This window comes from Chiloscyllium plagiosum, chromosome 15 (genome assembly GCF_004010195.1).
Source record: "Chiloscyllium plagiosum isolate BGI_BamShark_2017 chromosome 15, ASM401019v2, whole genome shotgun sequence".
In the NCBI taxonomy this organism is placed as follows: domain Eukaryota; kingdom Metazoa; phylum Chordata; class Chondrichthyes; order Orectolobiformes; family Hemiscylliidae; genus Chiloscyllium; species Chiloscyllium plagiosum.
The window spans coordinates 23,382,054-23,400,943 of NC_057724.1; the positions used below are offsets into that span (position 1 = coordinate 23,382,054).

Sequence of the window (18,890 nt, forward strand, 5' to 3'; positions counted from 1 at the left end):
CAATGTCAGCAGCTAAGAGCTGCATTAAAAGTAGAACCAAATAGGGAATAATCTCTGGATTATGAACTGAGCCATGAGCAAGTTGGCATGGGTCAAAGATTGAAGGGGTAAATGCATGGCTCAAAGATTGATGCGGCAGAAATGGATTCAAACTCACGGGAGATTGGCATGAGCACTGGGGAAGGAGGGAGCTGCTCTGATGGGATGGGCTTCACCTGAATCATGCTGGAAGCAGAGTCCTGGCAAGTGAAATAATTAGAGCTGCGGACAGGGCTTGAAACTAAGTATTGGGGTTGGGCATTTCAGGTGCATGAACAAGGTAAAAGTGAGGGGAGGGATAAGCAGAAGTTTTAAAGGTTCAAAGAACAAGTAATGGGACAGAGTTTTGGGAAAAGTCAGGAATCTAACTTCAAGCACAACAGATGAGGGGACAACAATGAGAAGGTAACAATCAATACTGGACTGAGGGTATTGTACTTAAATACACAGATGAAAGAAGATAATTGAGCTCGTAGTCGAGATTAAAATCAGTGGGTATATTGCAGGTATCACAGAGACATGGCTGCAGTGGGTTCATGGCTGGGATACACATCATGTCAAAAGGACAGACAGGTGGGCAGAGGGAGAAGGGTTTGCCTTGTTAATAAGAAATACAATTAAGTCAACAGCAAGAGCAGATACTGAGTTGGAAGATGTAGAATGTGTGTGGTTTGAGTTGAAGAACTGCTAAAGGAAAACAATTCTCAGATGGAAGTTATGTACAGGTCTCCTTGCAATAGTCAGATGTGAGAAGAAAATAAATCAGGAGATAGAAAAGGCATGTAAGAAAGACACTATTACAATAATCATAAGAGACTTCAGTATATAGGTGGATGAGGAAAACCAGATTGGTGGTGGATCCAAAGTTAAAAAATATCTATGAGATGGTGTTATGGAGCACATTGTGGTAGAGCCCACTAACAGGAATTTTGGATTTGGTAATGAGGCAGACTTAATTAGGGAGCCAGTGCTCACAGTATGGTAGAATTCACCCGGCAGTTTGAGAGGGAGAAATTGGAATCAAACATAGTGGTATTACAATTGAGTAAAAGTAACTACAAAGACATGAGGGAGAAGCTGGCCAGAGTTGATTGGTCAGGGATCTTAACAGAGAAGACATTCGATCAGCAATGGTAAGAATTTCTGGGGATAGTTCTGAGGGGCCACAAAAATCATCCTGATGAGAAAGAAACATACTAAGGGGAGGATGAATCACTCAGACCAGATCGACCACACCTCAGAGTTCAGAAGGAGATAGCTGAGGAGATTGTGGAAGCATTGGTGGTGACCTTTTAAGAATCACTGGTGTCCAGTAGATGTTGGGAGGTTATGTTGCAGCTTTATGGGACAGTGGTTAGGCCACTTTTGGAATATTGTGGGCAATTCTGATCTCCCTCCTATAAGAAAGATGTTGTGAAACTTGAAAGGGCTCAGAAAAGATTTACAAGGATGATGTCAAGGTTGGAGGGTTTGAGCGATAGGGAGAGGCTGAGTTGGCTGGGGCTGTTTTCCCTGGAGTGTCGGAGGCTGAGGGGTAACCTTATGGAGGTTTATAAAATCATATGAGGATGGGGTAATTTTACAGGGTCTTTTCCCTCGGGTGGGGGAGTCTAGAACTAGGGGGCATAGGTTGAGGGTGAGGGGGCAAGATATAAAAGGGATCTAAGGGGCAACTTTTTCATGCAGAGGATGGTGCATGTATGGAATGAGCTGCCAGCGGAAGTGATGGAAGCTGGTACAATTACAACATTTAAAAAACATCTGGAGGGGTATATGAATAGGAAGGGTTTAGAAGGATATGGGCCAAGTGCTTCAAATGGGACTAGATTAATTTAGGATTTGTCAGGTATGAACTCTCCTTGAGGAAGCCATATTGATTCCGCTCTATTTTACGGTGCACCTCCAGCTACTCCACAATCTCATCCTTAGTAATCAACTCTGAAATCTTACCAACAACTCAGGCAGACTAACTGGCCAATAGTTTTCCATTTACTGCCTACCTCCTTTTTTGGAAACAGGGTGTTAACATCAGCCATTTTCCAGTCATAGAGAAGGACAGAATGGAAACAGACCCTTCATCCAAATCAACCATGCCGACCAAGATATCTGGAATATAATGTGGGAAAATGTGAAATTATGCATTTTGATAGGAAAAATAGGGATGTAGACTATTTCCCAAATGAGTAAAGACTTCAGAAATCTGAAGCACAAAAGAACCTTAGGAGTCCTAGTTTAGGATTCTCTTAATATTAATATGTAGTTCAGTTGACAGTTAGGAAGGTAAATGTGATGTTAGCATTCATTTCAAGAGGGGCTAGAATACAAGAGCAGAGACATACTTCTGGAACGTACTTCTGTATTGAGATGCTCTGGTCAGACTGCATTTGGAATATTGAGAGTAGTTTTGGCCTTGTATCTAAAGAACAATGTGTTATTATTGGAAGGTGTCCAGAAAAAGTTTACAAGAATGATTCCAGAAATGAAAGGCTTGCCATACAAGGAGCGGTTGAGGACTCTGGGCCTGTGCTCGGTGAAGTTTGGAAGAATGGGGGTGGGGGAGGATCTGATTGAAATTTACAGAATACTGAGAGTCCTGGATAAAGTGGAAATGGAGAAAATGTTTCCACTATGATTTGGAGATGCCGGTGTTGGACTGGGGTGTGCAAGATTAAATATCACACAGCACCAGTTATAGTCCAACAGGATTAATTGGAAGCACTAACTTTGGAGCACTTCTCCAACCACCTAATTAAGGAGCAGCGCTCCGAAAGCTTTCAATTAAACCTGTTGGACTATAACCTGATGTTGCGTGATTTTTAACTATGTTTCCAGTAGTCAGAGAAACACTAGGACCTGTGAACACAGCCTTAGAGTGGAGAGATGAGCCTTTAGAACTGAGCTGAGGGGGAGTTTCTTCAGCCAGAAGGTGGTGAATCTGTAGAACTCATTGCCACAGAAGGCAATGGAGGTCAAGCCAGTGAGTGTATTTAGGACAGAAATAGGTAGGCTCTTGATTCGTAAAAACAGATCAGAATTTATGGGGAGAAAGGTATGTCAATGGCATTGAGAAACATATCAGCCATGATTGAATGTTGGAGCAGATTCAATGGGCCAAACGACAAACTCTCTTCCTATATCTTGTGGTCTTAAGGGCCCTTTTAAGCTGAAACTGCATCTTGGTAACATATCATGTACTGTATAGGACATTTTTGCTGGGAAAATATCTGAAAATGAGAAATAGATTATATCTTTGAAATACCTTGTTATCAGTACTCCATGTATATTTTAAGATGCTCGTTGCTTTGTGTTTCCAACATTCTCTTTCTTCCCCATTTATTGTCAGCCTGTATGGTTTCTTCTAAGTTCCTCATTCAAAAATATATCTGTCTGCTGAGAGAAATGTTGAGATCGTTATTATCTGAATAGTATTTTCAGAGTCGAATTGGTGAAAAAAGAACGTCACCAAATTGGAAGTGTTGACATGATTTATTCAAAAGCATTTTACATCACCCCTGGCAACATGGTTCTCACTTCAATCCCATTAACGACTAAAAAGCTTTTCATTGACAGCTAAATTCATTCAGTCTGGTGTTATGCTTCAGTTTGTTGACCCATTTGCAATTTCCAGCCACAGCTTGTGTTACTGTTTAATAATATAAATTTAATATTAAAATCCATATGTTCAAAGTCCAATCTAAATCCATCTTGGAATTTGAGAATTGTAAGGTTGTCTCCACACTGTTATCTCAATACCACAATCTTAACACTTCAAGCAAATATCAAAAATCCATATTGTGTCATTTAATCAATGTTTTCTTAGTTGACCAAGTAAAGATTATGACAATAAATGCATACTGAAGCTAATTTGATATATTATTTGCTACATAACTTTCTATCAATTGTAAACACTTTCTTCTGTAGGTATTTCTTCTATAATGCTATGGTTGTATTTTTGTGCAACCACGTTATAGAAAAATTGTGTTTAGAAACAGAATTAACAGTGTTGGCAATGTAATCGCTGTACAGCCAACACACGTTTTAAAAGTTCGCACTTTAGAAATAGTGTCCTCAATTCGTCAATCGCACTACAGCGAATTTGTGTTAACGAAATACGTGTTACAGCAGAACAACCTGTAATGAATACTTTCATTTACTGAGACAAATCCACGTTATAACACAAACAAAAAAAACCTCGATAGAAAACCATTAATAATAATAATTGATTATTAAACAATGTTAGAATAGGGTAAGTTAGTTTTCAAAAATTATTTTGATTTGATTAAGTGAGAAATTCAATTATATTCTTATTTCTTGTAGAAAGTTGCAAAGACTTCTCAATGAAGAAATATAAATGGCCCATATCAAAAGTAAGGTTTTGGTGGGTCAAGCTAATGTCAACTTTGCAAATGCTTTGAGGTAGAAGGATTTTGTTAAAAGGCATATCTATGTTTTTTTAAAAAACTTTAGTCTTGTAACTCAAAATTAATTTTTCATGATTATTTTAAACTTTAATATGTTTTAGGCCTTAATGAAGTTGCATATGGTTCTTTTAATGAAACAAATTTGACAGGTTTGTGGGAACATTCAGATGGATAAGTTGGGATAATTGATATGATAGATACTTTGGGAGGTTTTGCCACATATCTGAAGCAGGCAAATGAATTGTTCATTGGTTAAAATCCAGGGAGTTGGTAAGCTGAGACGAGATGTTACAAAAGGAGTGATTTTACAAGAATCAATCAGATGACAGTGGGAAGAGATATTTGTATCATGATCCATACTTTCAAGGAAACCTCGAAGGATTGACCTAATGCTTTCTAAGAATGACCATGAACTGTTCATGCACAAATAAACCATTTAGAATTTAGGACATCTCTGATGATACACTGGTGGTAGTGGCTAATAAGCATTAATATGTTCTGTTCTGAAGAAGCGTCACTGGACTCGAATCATTAACTTTGCTTCCTCTCCACAGACCTGCTGAGTTTCTCCAGCAACTTCTGTTTTGGTTTCAGATTTCCATTGTCTACAGTCCATTGTTATGTTTTACATATATGTAAGGATGGTAATATGGTTTCTGTCCGGAGTGCAGTGCACAAGAAAGAAAAACTGAATAAACCACAAACTGCCATTGCAAAATGAAGCAACCAAAAACTTCTGGTTTTGTTATTTCTTCTGTATTTGCTATGATAGCTTTAATAAATTCTTCAAAGTTTATGAATACGTAATGATCCTGTACCTAATCAGGAGCAGTATATATTTAGATTCCCTCTCTCAACTCAGTCTACTGAAACCAGAAACAGAAATAGGCCATTCAGTCTATTTAGCCTATCCCATCATTCAAATATAGTCACAAACACTTCCATGCCCTGCACTCACCCCATCTTACAATTAAAGAGAATCCCATTTTTAAAAAAAAATTCATTTTGTGGGATGTGGCCATCAGTAAGCTGACCAGCATTTAATGCCCGTCCTTGGTTGCTCCGGAGAAGATGGTGGTGACCTGCTTTCTTGAACCGCTGCAGTCCACCTGCTTGCTTTGACCTACAATGCCACTGGGGAGGGAATTCAGGATTTGGTCCCATCGCCAGTGAAGAAATGATGAGTGGCTTGGAGGGAAAGTTAAAGGTGGTGGTAGTCCATGTACCTGCTTCCCCTGTCCATCGAGATGGAAGTGGTCGTGGGTTTATAAGGTGCTGTCTGAGGGTCATCTTCCAGATAGTATACACTGCTGCTACTGAGCATTGGTGGAGGAGGGAGTGGATGCAGTGCCAATCAAGCATGCTGCTTTGTTCTTTGATCCCAGAGATGAGGAGTGTGTTGTATGAAGAAAGATTGAACAGTTTAGGCCTATACTCTGGAATTTAGAAGAAGGAGAGATCAAATTGAAGTATTCAAGATGATAAAAGGTGTAGATAAAATAGACGCATAGCAGATGCTTCCTCTTGTGGGGCAGTCTAGGACAAGAGGTCATAGTCTTCGGATAAAGGGTAGCAAATTTAAAACAACGTTTAGGAGAAACAACTTCTCCCAAAGGGTTGTGGGTCTGTGGAATTCACTACCCTAAAAAGTATAGTGGATGCTAGGACCATGGGTAAATTTAAGGAGGAGTTAGACAGATTTTTAACTGATAATGAGTTGAAGCGTTATGTGGAGAAGGCAGGAAAATGGGGGTGAGGAGCATATCAACCATGATCAAATGGCGGAGTAGACTCAATTGGCCTTTCGGCCTAATTCTGCCCCTCTACCTATGAACATATGGATGGGTGTCAAGCTTCTGGAGTGTTGTTGGAGCTGCACTCATCCAGGCATGTGGGGAGTATTCCCTCACACTCCTGACTTGTGCCTTATAGATGGGAGACAGGAGTCAGGAGATGTATTATTTGTTGCAGTATTCCTAGCCTCTGACCTGCTCTTGTAGCCACTACATTTATGTGGAGAGTCTAGTTGTGTTTCTGATCAATGATAACCCCCAAGACGTCAACAGTGGGGGAATTCAGTGATGGTAACACCATTGAATGTCAAGGTGCAGTGGTTAGATTGTCTCATATTGGTGAAGGTCATAGCCTGGCATTTGTGCGGCACAAGTGTTATTTGTCACTTGTCAGCCCAAGCCTGGGTACTGTCCAGATCTTGGTGCATTTAGACACAGACTGTTTCAGTGTCTGATGAGTCACGAATGGTGCTGAACGTTGCATAATCATTGGCGAATATCCCCACTTCTAACCTTATAATGGAGGGAAGATCATTGATGAAGCAGCTCAAGATGGTTGGGCCTGGGACACTACCCTGAGAGAACCCCTGCAGAGCCATTCTGGAGCTGAGATGATAAACCTCCAACAATAATGACCATTTTTCAATGTGTCAAGTATGACTCTAACCACCGGAGAGTTGCCCCTGATTACCATTGATTCCAGTTTCGCTGGGGAATCATACATTTGGAAATTTGAAAAAGCTGGACTCACAATTGGAGGAAGAAAGCACAATTATGAGATGACAGGCCTAAGATTTCCTTCTGGGCTTAAAATAAACTGTTGTCACCACAAGAAGATTTACCTTATAATCTGGGCTGGAAGCGATTTCTCACTTGACAGCTAGCCTATAGGTAAGTCATGGTGCTTTCCAATAAGCCCAATAGTAAAATGCTGCAATTGAATGTCAATGACATATTTGCGACTATATAAAAATTATCCCTGCTGAATTTGAGTTGGTGGCAATCTCAGAAAATCAGATCCTAACAACTTCAGGATGGGTGCCAGGGGTCTCCCATTAAAGGTGGAAATGAGGAAAATTGATTTCCAGGGAAGTGAGTGTGTTTGGGATGGAGATGGATATTCATGCATTGATTGCTTTCAAGGCAGAGTTGGATAGATTCTTGAATCTCAAGATAGTCAGAGGTTACGGAAGTTAGGTGGAAATGCAGAACTGAGCTCACAATCAGATCAGCCATGAGTGAATGGCAGAGCAATCTCAAGGTGATGAATGGTCAATTCCTGCTCCTAACTTGTATGACTTACAAATGTCACTACTCTCATTCTTTTCTTGAATTAAATCGCTATCATACTCCAAAATCACCTGGAGTTCGATGCGGTCTAATGCTATAACTACCATTAGCTACAATCACAACTAAAACCACATTCTTTAAAAACAGGTAAACTAACACCAATGGCAAGCATTGTCATAGAAACCCCACCTCAATTCTGTTGTCTTTAACATTGCAATCCAATTTCATGGAAAGCTATTTAATATGAAGGCAAGTTCATACAGTCATAGAGTCATACAGCATGGAAACAGGCCCTTTTGGTTGGATCAGTCCACGCCAAACATTATCCCAAACTAAACTAGTCCCACTTGCCTGTGCTTGCCCGTATTCCTCCCCATATTCTTATTCTTATTTCTTTTTCATGCACTTAACTAAATGTCTTTTAAACGTTGTAACTGTACCTGCATCCATCACTTCCTCTGGCAGCACATTCCACACCTATTACAAAAAGTTGCCCCTCATGTCTTTTTTAAATCTTTCCCCTCTTACGTTAAAAATATACCTTTTCGTCTTGAAATCCCACACCCTAGGGAAAAGACACCTGCCATGCCCCTTTGTCTATACCCCTCATGATTTTATAACCCTCTGTAAGATCGCCCCTCAACATCCTGTGCTCTCATAAAACAAAATCCCAGTCTATCCTAGAACTCAAACTCTTCATTCCAGGCAACATCTTGGTAAATTTTTTCTGAACCTTCTCTAACTTAATAATATCCTTCCCATAACTGGGCAACCAGAATTATACACAGTATCCCAAAAGTGGTCTTACCAATGCTATGTACAACCTCAACATAATGTCCCAACTTCTTTACTCAAAGGTCTGAGCAAAGAAGGCAAGCATGCTAAACATCTTCTTAACCACCCTATCTATATGTGATGCAAAGTTCAAAGAATTATGTACCTGACCCCATAGGTCTCTCTCTTCAACAATAATGCCCAAAGCCCTACTTTAATTGTATAAGTCCTGCCCTTGTTTGTTTTATCAAAATGCAATTCCTTGCATTTATTCAAATTAAACTCCATCTGCCACTCTTCAGCCCATTGACTCAATTGATCAAGATCTCTTTGTAATCTTAGGTAAACTTCTTAACTGTCCACTATACCATCAATCTTGGCTTCATCTGCAAACTTACTAACGATCCCTTTATATTCTCAGCTAAATCATTCATATAAATGACAAACAAAGGTGGACCCATCTCTGATCCCTGTGTAGCACTGCTGGTCACAGGCCTCCAATCCGAAAAATGACCTTCCACTATCACACTCTGTCTCCTGCCATTAAGCCAATTTTATATCCAATTGGCAAGCTCACGCTGAATCCCATGTGATCTAACTTTACTAATTAGTCTACTATGTGAAACCTTGTCAAAAGCTTTACTAAATCCATGTAAATAATGTCTGCTGCTCTGCCCATTATCAATCTGTTCAGTTACTTCCTCAAAAAGCTCAATCATGTTTGCGAGGCATGATTTCCCTCGCACAAAACCATGTCAACTATCCCTAATCATTCCATGCTTCTCCAAATGCATATACATTCTATCTTTCAGACTCACTTCCAACAATTTACCCACCATTCACAGGTCTATAGGTCCCAGACTTCTCCTTACATCCTTCTCAAACAAAGGCACATTAGCCACTTTTCAGTCCTCAGGCACCTCACTCATAGTTATAGATGATATAACTATTTCTGTGAGGGTCCCTGCAATTTCCTTCCAAACTTCCCACATAGTCCTGGGATACACTAGACCAGGTCTTGAAGATTTATCCATCTTTATTTTCTAAGACCTCAAGAATTTCCTCTTTTGTAATGTGAAGTATTTTCAAAACATCAATACTTATTTCCCTGAGTTTTCTAGCCTCCATTTCTTTTCCACAGTAAAAAATAGTAACACAAAATATTAATTTAACATTTTATTTAATATTTTGATGAGAAAGAATCCATAATATCACATCAATTTCAATTTAATGAAAAAATATCAGAGATCAGCACTTGCAAGGATTGTAGGGACAAATTCAGATGTGGGAACACCAAATCTTTTTGCTGTAACTAGTTTGTGGACACAGCCATCTGTGGTCAAGATTACTTTGTTAGCTCTCTCCTGACAAGCATAACGACAAAATAAATCACCCTGAATGTCAGGCACTTCATGTCTCCTGGAGTATTGGGAGTCAAAGTTTGTGCGATTTTCAAAAATTATCCATCACAAATAGCTTTTGCTTTGCAATCTTGACTTCTTTTAACTTGAATGTATTTTTGCTGAAGTATTGGTGATACAAATAACAGAAATATTGTCAATAAAATGAAGAACAGGCTGAGTTCTATGTCATGCAGGCAGGCTGCTCTGCTAATTCGCCACCCAAACATTAGATTATGAAACTTTAATTAGAAATGTGCTTTAAGGAGTTGTGATCAGACTGTCTTCGAGTGAAAATTGTCTCCAAATGTTTACGGCAAGAGCTGTTCACACAGATGTCAAACATACCGGTTATGAGCAATTTAGTTCAACCTGCAATTTTAACTGTGTTAGACTGTAGGCTCTCTGATTATAGGTCCAGATGTTAAAATAAACACTTGAAAGCATACTTACACATTCATCTGGTTGAGAGAGGCAGAACAGATGTTCTGATTAAAATTGGATTTGTCTTCAAATCTGCCTCTGTTGCATAACTCCTGAGTTTCTTTAGCTCCCATACTCCATATAACAACTTGCATTTACAGAGCACCTTCAATATGAAAAAAGACACCCCAAGGCATTTTACAAGTCTGTCATCAAACTCAATTTGACAACAAGACACATATGGGATAAAGAGGCAGATATCCAAAAGCTTGTTTGAGATGACAGATTTTAAGGAGCAGCTTAAATAAGGTCTGAAAGGCGAGTGAGTAACAAGGTAATTCCAGAACTTAAGGTTTCATAAGCTGAAATTATTAAATAATTAAAATTGGAGATGCTTAAGAGGGCAGAATTGTGGATGCTCAGATATCTTGGAGGTTGTAGTGTTGAAGGAATTCACAGGGTGAGGAGGCATAAGTGTTATAATTATTGATTAAGTGCCTGAATATGATTGTTTATCACTGTGGTAGATCCCTGCCTACCAACTTTCCTTCCTATGCAAGTCTAAGGGGCAGTCTAGTTTTCTGCAGTGGATATTAGGCTACAAATCAACCTCAGCAGAAGAGACACTTACTTTTGATAATGTGATTTATTACACAACAGTAAGTGTAAAGCTGTTTCCTGGACACTCAGGCATATTAACCATTACTAATGTAACTCTCTCCCCCTCTCTCACACACACTCTCAGCCTAACATGCACACACACAAGTCTGGGGTGAATTTGCATTTGCAGATGCATTCTATTTCATTCAAAAAACAGTCAGTCCATGTGACCTTTTATAAATTCCTACTCTGAAATAGAACCAATTTGACTCAAGGTTGGGAAACAGACAGATTCTAAACTCAAACCTTTAATGTATTGTCTGAGCTGAGATGTCACTTTTTTAAAAAATAACACCTTAATTTATCTCTGGAACGTGACTTGAAAGAAATTCTAGGATTTACATATTAATGAATTGAAACCTGCAAACCATTCTAAGTGATTAGAGACTTAACAGCATCTAGGTTTGTTCAATACATCACATCAGTTGTAAGACACTTTGATCTTTTACTATAAATTCTGTGTCCTATGATTCTGCCCCACTAGCTACCTGATGACAAACTAGTGCTCCGACAGCTTGTACTTCCAAATAAACCTGTTGACTATAACCTGGTGTTGTGTGATTTTTAACTTTGTCCACTCCAGTCCAGCACTGGCACCTGCACTTAAGGCAGAGAAGACACGTGTCTATTAGGAGATCATGTCAGATTTCAATTACTTCCAAACTTCCAACTTCCAATAGCTGTGTTAAATATCAGACTGGCTGGAACTTCATCACAGTTTTTTTAAAATTGGTTTTTATGACCAAAAGAGGGCATTTTCAGGATGGCAACCTACAAGTCCTAGCATGCCATGGGAATCAGTGTTGGGGGCAGAATTAATTACAACAAATATTAATGACACAGATGAGAAAGGAGAATAGACTATAAGTCAAGTTTGCAGATTACACAAAAATAGGTGAGAAGGCACGTGTTGAGAATGACACACTCAGTCTGCAGAGGGTTATGGACAGGTTAGGCAACTGGACAAAATCTTGTGAGGAGAACATTATATGGGAAGACATGAGTTCATGCACTATGCAGGAAAATTAGAAGAGCCTAATATTATTTAGATAGAGAAACACTGCAGAAAGCTACAGCACAGAGGGATTTAAGAGTCCTTGTGTATGGATCACAGAAAGCTAGTGTCCAAGTTCAACGAATGAGGAGAACAATAACTAGAATTTTGGCTTTTATTTCAAATGAGTGGAGTAAAAAAGTAGAGATATTTTGCTAAATAGTGTGTAAGGCACTAGTCAGACCATGGTTGGAATACAATGACAAATTTGGGCCTTTCAGCTAAGCAGATATATATATATATATTGGCATTGGAGGCAGTCCAGAGGAGATTCACTAGGCTGATACCAGGTATGGAGGGACAGTCTTATAAGGAGAGTTTGAGAAGGTTTTGATTTTACTCATAGCAATTTAGAAGGAGAGAGGTGACCTTATTGAAATTTACAAGATTCTTAGCAGACTTGAGGATAGATACGAAAAGATTAAATCCACTTGTGGAGGGGCCTGGGAGCAGAGGACATCACCTAAAGGAAAAGAGGTCACACATATAAGACAGAAATATCGAGGAGCTTCTTTTCTCAGAGGGGGTGTATCTGTGGAATTTGTTACCACAGAAGGTTGTCAAAGCTGGTTCTTCAAGTATATTCAAGGCAGAAATAGATTTTCAAATCTGTAAATGAATCCAGGTGTGGGGAAAGGCAGGAAAGTTGAGCTGAGCATCATCAGTAATCTGCTTATAGGTCTTATGGACTTATTACACCAAAAGTAAAGTTATGGGAAAAAGCTGAAACAGGATGAGAATTTTAAAACTGAATAATGCTTTGGCAGGAGTCAAGTAGGTCAGAGAGCACAGGGTGAATGTGACTTAGTGCAAGTTAGAATAGAGGAGCACACCTTTGGATAAATGTGACTTTGTGGAGGATGGAAAATGGGAGGCTGGTGAGGAACTGATTGGAATAGTTAGAAGCTAACAAAAACATTGGTATGGGTCTCAGCAGCAGATGACATGAGGAAGCATTGGAACCTATTCATTTTGGAAACATTTTCTTTGTATATTCCTCCCTTGTCATCTGGCAAACACATACACATCCATGGGTTGCAGTGGTACTTCCCCTACCTCTGGGTCAGGAAGCTTGGGTTCAAGTTCCACCTGCTCCAGAGGTGTGCAAGAATAACTGAACAGGTTGATTAGAAAATGTTCACACATATAGCTTCATTTCATAAATAAAGGATTTCAGATGCTGAAAACCTATAAAAACAGCAGAGACAGCTGGAGAAACTCGGCAGGTCTGACAGCATCTGTGAAAAGAAAGAGAAAGTTAATGAAGGGTCACTGGACTTAAAATGTTAACTCTATTTTTCTTTCCACAAATATTGCCAGAATTGGTTAGTTTCTCCAGCAATTTCTGTTTTAACCTCTGTTTCACATTGGCTGACCAGTCTAACGTATAGACTTTAACATTAACATAGAGAACAGTGTCACTTACTTCCAAGGAAGAGCTAAGCAGATGAAATCTGTATCATAAATAGACATGTTTTAGTGTGAGAGAAGGATATAGCAAAAATAAGATGCCAAAAGAACTTTAGAAATTGAAAATGTGACAAGAAGTGCATTATATTCATAGGACTTTGTGTACTTTATAGATACATCTTTTAAGGAAAGATGCAATCTTTCATATGGTTAAAAAATAGAATGTGTAAGTGATATAATATCAATCCTTCAGCACTGAATGCAAATTTTGGTTTGTGGTTTGGTTCTACTTTTGGATTATGTCTCTTTGGGTAAGTTGTGGCTAATCCATTTCAGAAAATTTATCCTCCACTTAAGAGTAACTGTAATCTGACTCTCATATTTCTGCACATCTCTTTTTATTGACAATATTATACCTATTTCACTGTGAGGTGGAAATTGTCTCTGATATAGACTGCTGCACTCTCCGTCTACCACATGGCTTTAGATATCACTGATGAATTATAATATGTATCACTTTCTTATAACACTACAATTTTTACTGCAAAATACATGTTTCCCAAATTGTAGTGTCAGAGTGTTTCAAAAAAAACGAATAAGATTATACATAATAAAGATAATTACTATCATTTGTCTAAAGTATTGTTGGTTCCTGACAAATACATCACCTGTTATCTATATTGCTGGTCTATTCATTTCTAAGAGGTTCTGTGTTAAATCTCCTCCATTTTTGGAAATGCCTCCCAGAGCATCTCCTTTGCTTTTGTGTCTTCAGTCTTAGCACTGAACCCCGACAGGAATAGGAAAAGAGGAATAGTGGAGTCTGGAAATAAGGTATTTAAATTACTGCAAGTTGGATGTACCCTGCCATCTCTAGCTAACAAACCTGTCCTACTACAGGGGAGTTTCATTTAGTCTACTTACTGTGTTGCCTGTATGCCACAAGAGAAAATTTAATGGGCAAGTGCAATATTCATTATAACTGGGTAAAAATGGAAACCTGAGCATGTTGAATATATTTTATAATTAGCATAATATGGCTAGTTAGTTCACATATAATTATTCTCATATTTTTCGATCTTTCCATGTTTAAGGAAATATAATTGAATAGTATTCTTGTAATTGGGCAGGATGAAAGTTCACATAGTGCCAAGATGCTGTAATGTCATAAATAGAAAATAACCTTCAATAAAGGTAGTTACAAGAATGAACTCAGTACCTGTGGCTATCAAAGTAGTCCATCCCGTTATTTTAGACATTAACTTGATATTCAGTAAATCATCAGGGATTTCATTAAAAATGTCAGCAGTAAGTCAGATCTTGGTGAAGATGCTTTTATTTATGTATGATAGAATATGAATTACACACTTTAATTTTTAATGATAGCTGTGTTTTACTCTTTCTTGGCCAGGAATGAGATAAAGGCTTAGATTTTTGCAGAGTTGTAGAGACTCAGAGGACCATCCAAAATGGTAAGACCGTCCCAGATTTGAAAGTTCCACTGCATTTTTCAATGAATCTCAATTTTGCTGATAAAGAACTGGGCAGTTTTTAACGCACATGACGGAAACCAAAAATCAGAATGACTATTTGAACTCAATGCAGAGTTCAGAGTCAATTTTCACTGTAACAATGGCCTGACCCCACACTGTGGGAGTCACAAATTAATTAAGCAGAAATCAAGCCTCCTGAACGATTATGAGTGAGTTTGTGTTAGTCATAATGTGAAATTCTTTAAATACCGTCTTTTGAAAAATAAACGAAAACACAATGTGATGTAAACTTGTGTTTTTAATTGGAGTGTTATTTGATCTGAGTTTGGATTTCTGGGTTTTAAGTGAGGAACCAATGGGTTTTCTGTATGTATGAAGTTAATAATTAACTTGCAAGTATTTCTGTAGCTATGGTGATTTATTTTAAAAATAGCTTTTGAGGTTTTGTGCACTGAAGAACTTTTTTTTTTGTTTTGATGTTTCATCACCTAGCAAGGTTAATAACTGAACTTTAGGGATGGTTAGTGTATTCTGGATCTTGTTTACTTTTAACCTTAAGGGAGACAAACAGATACCCATCTTAGCTTGCATTTCAATTTTGAATGGGGTAGTCCTGGGAAGCCCTTGGAATGGGATTGTTGTGTAACAAGAAGTGTCCCTAAGTAGGGAAGAACATTTGGTGACCATGGTTACCTTAGTGTTAGCCCAAGATCAGAAATGTTAGGATTAAACTTTAAAGATGTTACATAAACCGGAGTACATTGAAGCATAGTTGCGTGATAACTACTTCCTGAAATAATTTGTAGTTCCAGTCTTAAAACTGAAGTCACAAGTGACCAGAAGGATTCTGGCGTGACCGTAAGCAAATGGTGCTTCATGGATTGGACCAGGGGTGAGATTTTTTGTACTATACAAAAGCCGATTTCCTTCTTTTCAATGTACAAAGGAATATGTTGAGAATAATGTGATTATATTTTAATGTGTGCTCAAAAATGCCTGGTTAAAAAGTAGATAGCTTGGATTATTATATTTTATCTTCATTTCTTTTGATTGTCCTTCTGTTTCCTTTATCAAGCAAAATCTGCAGCATTTCTTACTCATGTTTCAATGAGACACCCCTTTGCTAAAATCTGAATGCGATCTAACAGACTGGGTTACTGCGTGGGATCTCACATGTCCAGTAACAACATCAGCTGGGATCAGAACAATGGTTTTCTATGAAAATACTATGTTCATGCAATTTTAATAGCTGTTCATGTATGTTTGACAGGCTGTAAATATTGCAGCAATCTGTTCTCCTGAAACATCAGTACTCAGTTCCATTTCTGGCCACCATACAGCTAGGTTTCTGTAATTCGATCAAACCCATTTACTTTAGTTTAAGCCTTTGGATCATCAACTGTGTGGCAAATACATTCAGGTAGAGGGGCCTTAACTTCACCTTTTTGACATCATTCTACTTTAGAAGCAGATTTGATGTTCAACTTTTGTCAGCCATCTTTCAGTCTCCACAGCAGCTTTTCTATTTCCTGTTGCTGATTTTACTTCCTTTTAATTTGGGCTAACCCTCAGGCTCCCATCCCTTGACTGCTTAGTTTAAACCCACCCCAACAGCCCTAACAAATCTTCCTGTGAGGATGTCAATTGTAATTATTTTAACATGGAACCCATCCAGCTTGTACAGACCCTGACTCCAAAACCATTCTCCCGCCTCAGAGATCTGATGCCCTCCCTCCTACATGTGATTTCTAGCTACATATTTAATTAATTAATCCTCCTGCTGTCTTTTGCCCACTAGAATGTGACAGTGGGAGTAATCCTGAGATTATTGCTTTTAAATTTCCTTCCTACATCCCAGAAATCTGCTTTCAGCATCTAATCTGTCTTTCTGTCAATGGTCTTGGTACCAAAGTGGACCACAACGTCCACTTTATCTCCCTTCCCAAGAATGTCCTGCAGCCGTTCTGTTACATCTGTCAACTGGGAGATAGCACACCATTTTGCAGTCACAATTAATGCCACAGAAACTCTTTTCTACATCTCTATGGAATCTTCAATCATTATTGCTCTCCCATTCTTCTTCCTGCCCCTCTTCCACCAAACAGCTGAGACACCCTTGGTGCCATGGACTGCATTCTCTGAAGAAACATCATTTTCATCAGTTACAAGCGGGTTATCAAGTAAGAAAGACTTAGGGGACACTTACACTATGTGCCTGGTTCTCCTAGACAACCTGGACAGTTACCCACTCTCTCTTTATCGGCACATATATGACCTGCGATATAACCATCTCACTATATGTGTTACCTACACAGTCCACGGCGTCATGGATGCACAATGTGTACTTCAGCCACAGGTCAATTTCTGAAAGCTGAAATTTTTCCTGTAGATGTGTTGGTCTGGGAGACATGGTATGTATCTTACACATACAGCAAGATGTCCAGTCTGTCTGGCTGTGCTGAACTGCTATTTAAACTCATTGCTTTATAGCCACTTTTAGTCAAACAATCAATTACAGTTTTCTTATGATGTCCCACTTGGAGTTTATGTTCACACTAAACCTCAAAACGGAGCAACCCAGAGTAAAGGTGCCTCCTGCAGGTCCAGCTGTCTCCACTACCAGTAGCTTGCTAGTTTCCCCCTCATCTTTCTCTCCCAAGCATGGAAGGAATTTTGGATGTGAATATTATTGAGAATTGTTCTTTTTTAAATGCTTTTAACTTTTAGCAATAATTAGCTTGAAAAGCTGGAGAAATTAATTATCAAAGTATATTTCAGTGTTTAGTGACAAAAGAGTAAGTAACTAGAGAATCCGAGGAGAAATTACTTGATTGAAAAGCAGAATGGGGTACTCTTGATATGGTCTATTGTTATATTAAATGATATGGCCTTTCCTATACGACTTGGTTAACTTTTCTTTTTAATGTTATTGCTTAGTTTCGTTAGGATACCTTTATATGTGTGCGCTAAATATGTAAATAGATTAAATACATGAATAGTGGCCTAATGTTCAGTTATCAGTACATGGAACTTTAAACATTGGCTTTGATGTTTCACAGAAGTGTAAAGTCTGCCAGGGGTTTGAAAGGGTGAGTGGTTATAGTGGTACAGAGGGTTTTGAATCAGATGCTGCTAAATATAATAGCAGGAACCAACTGTCATTCTTTCTCACGGTATTTTTTTTTGTGACAGTCAGCAGATTGAGGGGCTGTTCTGACTGTTTGATGGGTCTTGCTTCAGCATTGGGCTGTTGAGAGAGAGCAAAAAGAATGAGGAGAGTAATCAGAAAGACATGATGGGAATGAGGATGGAGATTGGAAAAGCTGAGTTAATGGGGGGCATGATATCTTGGAGTCTATGTGGAGGTGGAAGTTAGAGGTCTATTCAGGGTTGAAGGTTGGCTATCCAATTACATCAGGGTGGAAGGAATGGCTAGCATGTTGGTTGTGGCAAAAACAGGGTACTTCCAGTGCCCAAGCAAGGCTGGAAAAGATTTTACCTTGGATCTAACAGCCCAGTCCTCCCTTTAGCAGCTGGGTTTCTCAAACATAGAATTTAGGAGCTGGAGAACAGGCCATTCTACCTTCAGGCCTGCTTTCTAATTCAATAAGATCACAGCTGATCTTGATAAAGGTTTGGTTCTGAAAGATATAATGCAAAGGAGTCCATCAAGCTTCACCAACATGATGTCATAAAGAAGAAAGGATTGCGAGGATGATTCAAGAGAAGAGTGAAAGTAATAGGGTGGTTGTTATGGGGGCATTCTACCTCAGGCCTGCTTTCTAATTCAATAAGATCACAGCTGATCTTGATAAAGGTTTGGTTCTGAAAGATATAATGCAAAGGAGTCCATCAAGCTTCACCAACATGATGTCATAAAGAAGAAAGGATTGCGAGGATGATTCAAGAGAAGAGTGAAAGTAATAGGGTGGTTGTTATGGGGGCTTTAACTTTCCTGATATTGATTGGGAAAGCTATAGCTCAAGTTCGTTAGATGGGTCAGTGTTTGTCCAATGTGTGCAGGAGGGTTTCCTGACACAATATGTAGATAGGCCAACAAGAGGTGAGCCCATACTGGATATGGTTCTGGGTAATGAACCAGGCCAGGTGATAGAATTAGAGGTAGGTGAGCA

The 18,890-nt window shown here is 38.8% G+C and overlaps 1 long non-coding RNA gene across 1 annotated transcript in view; it reads right to left on the reverse strand.

Annotated features, from left to right (window-relative positions):
- LOC122557484 overlaps window positions 1-18,890 on the reverse strand; it is a 79,474-nt gene that overhangs the window by 2,219 nt on the left and 58,365 nt on the right. The window contains exon 2 of the long non-coding RNA XR_006313848.1: window positions 3,299-3,429. This is a non-coding gene — a long non-coding RNA (uncharacterized LOC122557484). The remainder of the gene's footprint in view (window positions 1-3,298; window positions 3,430-18,890) is intronic.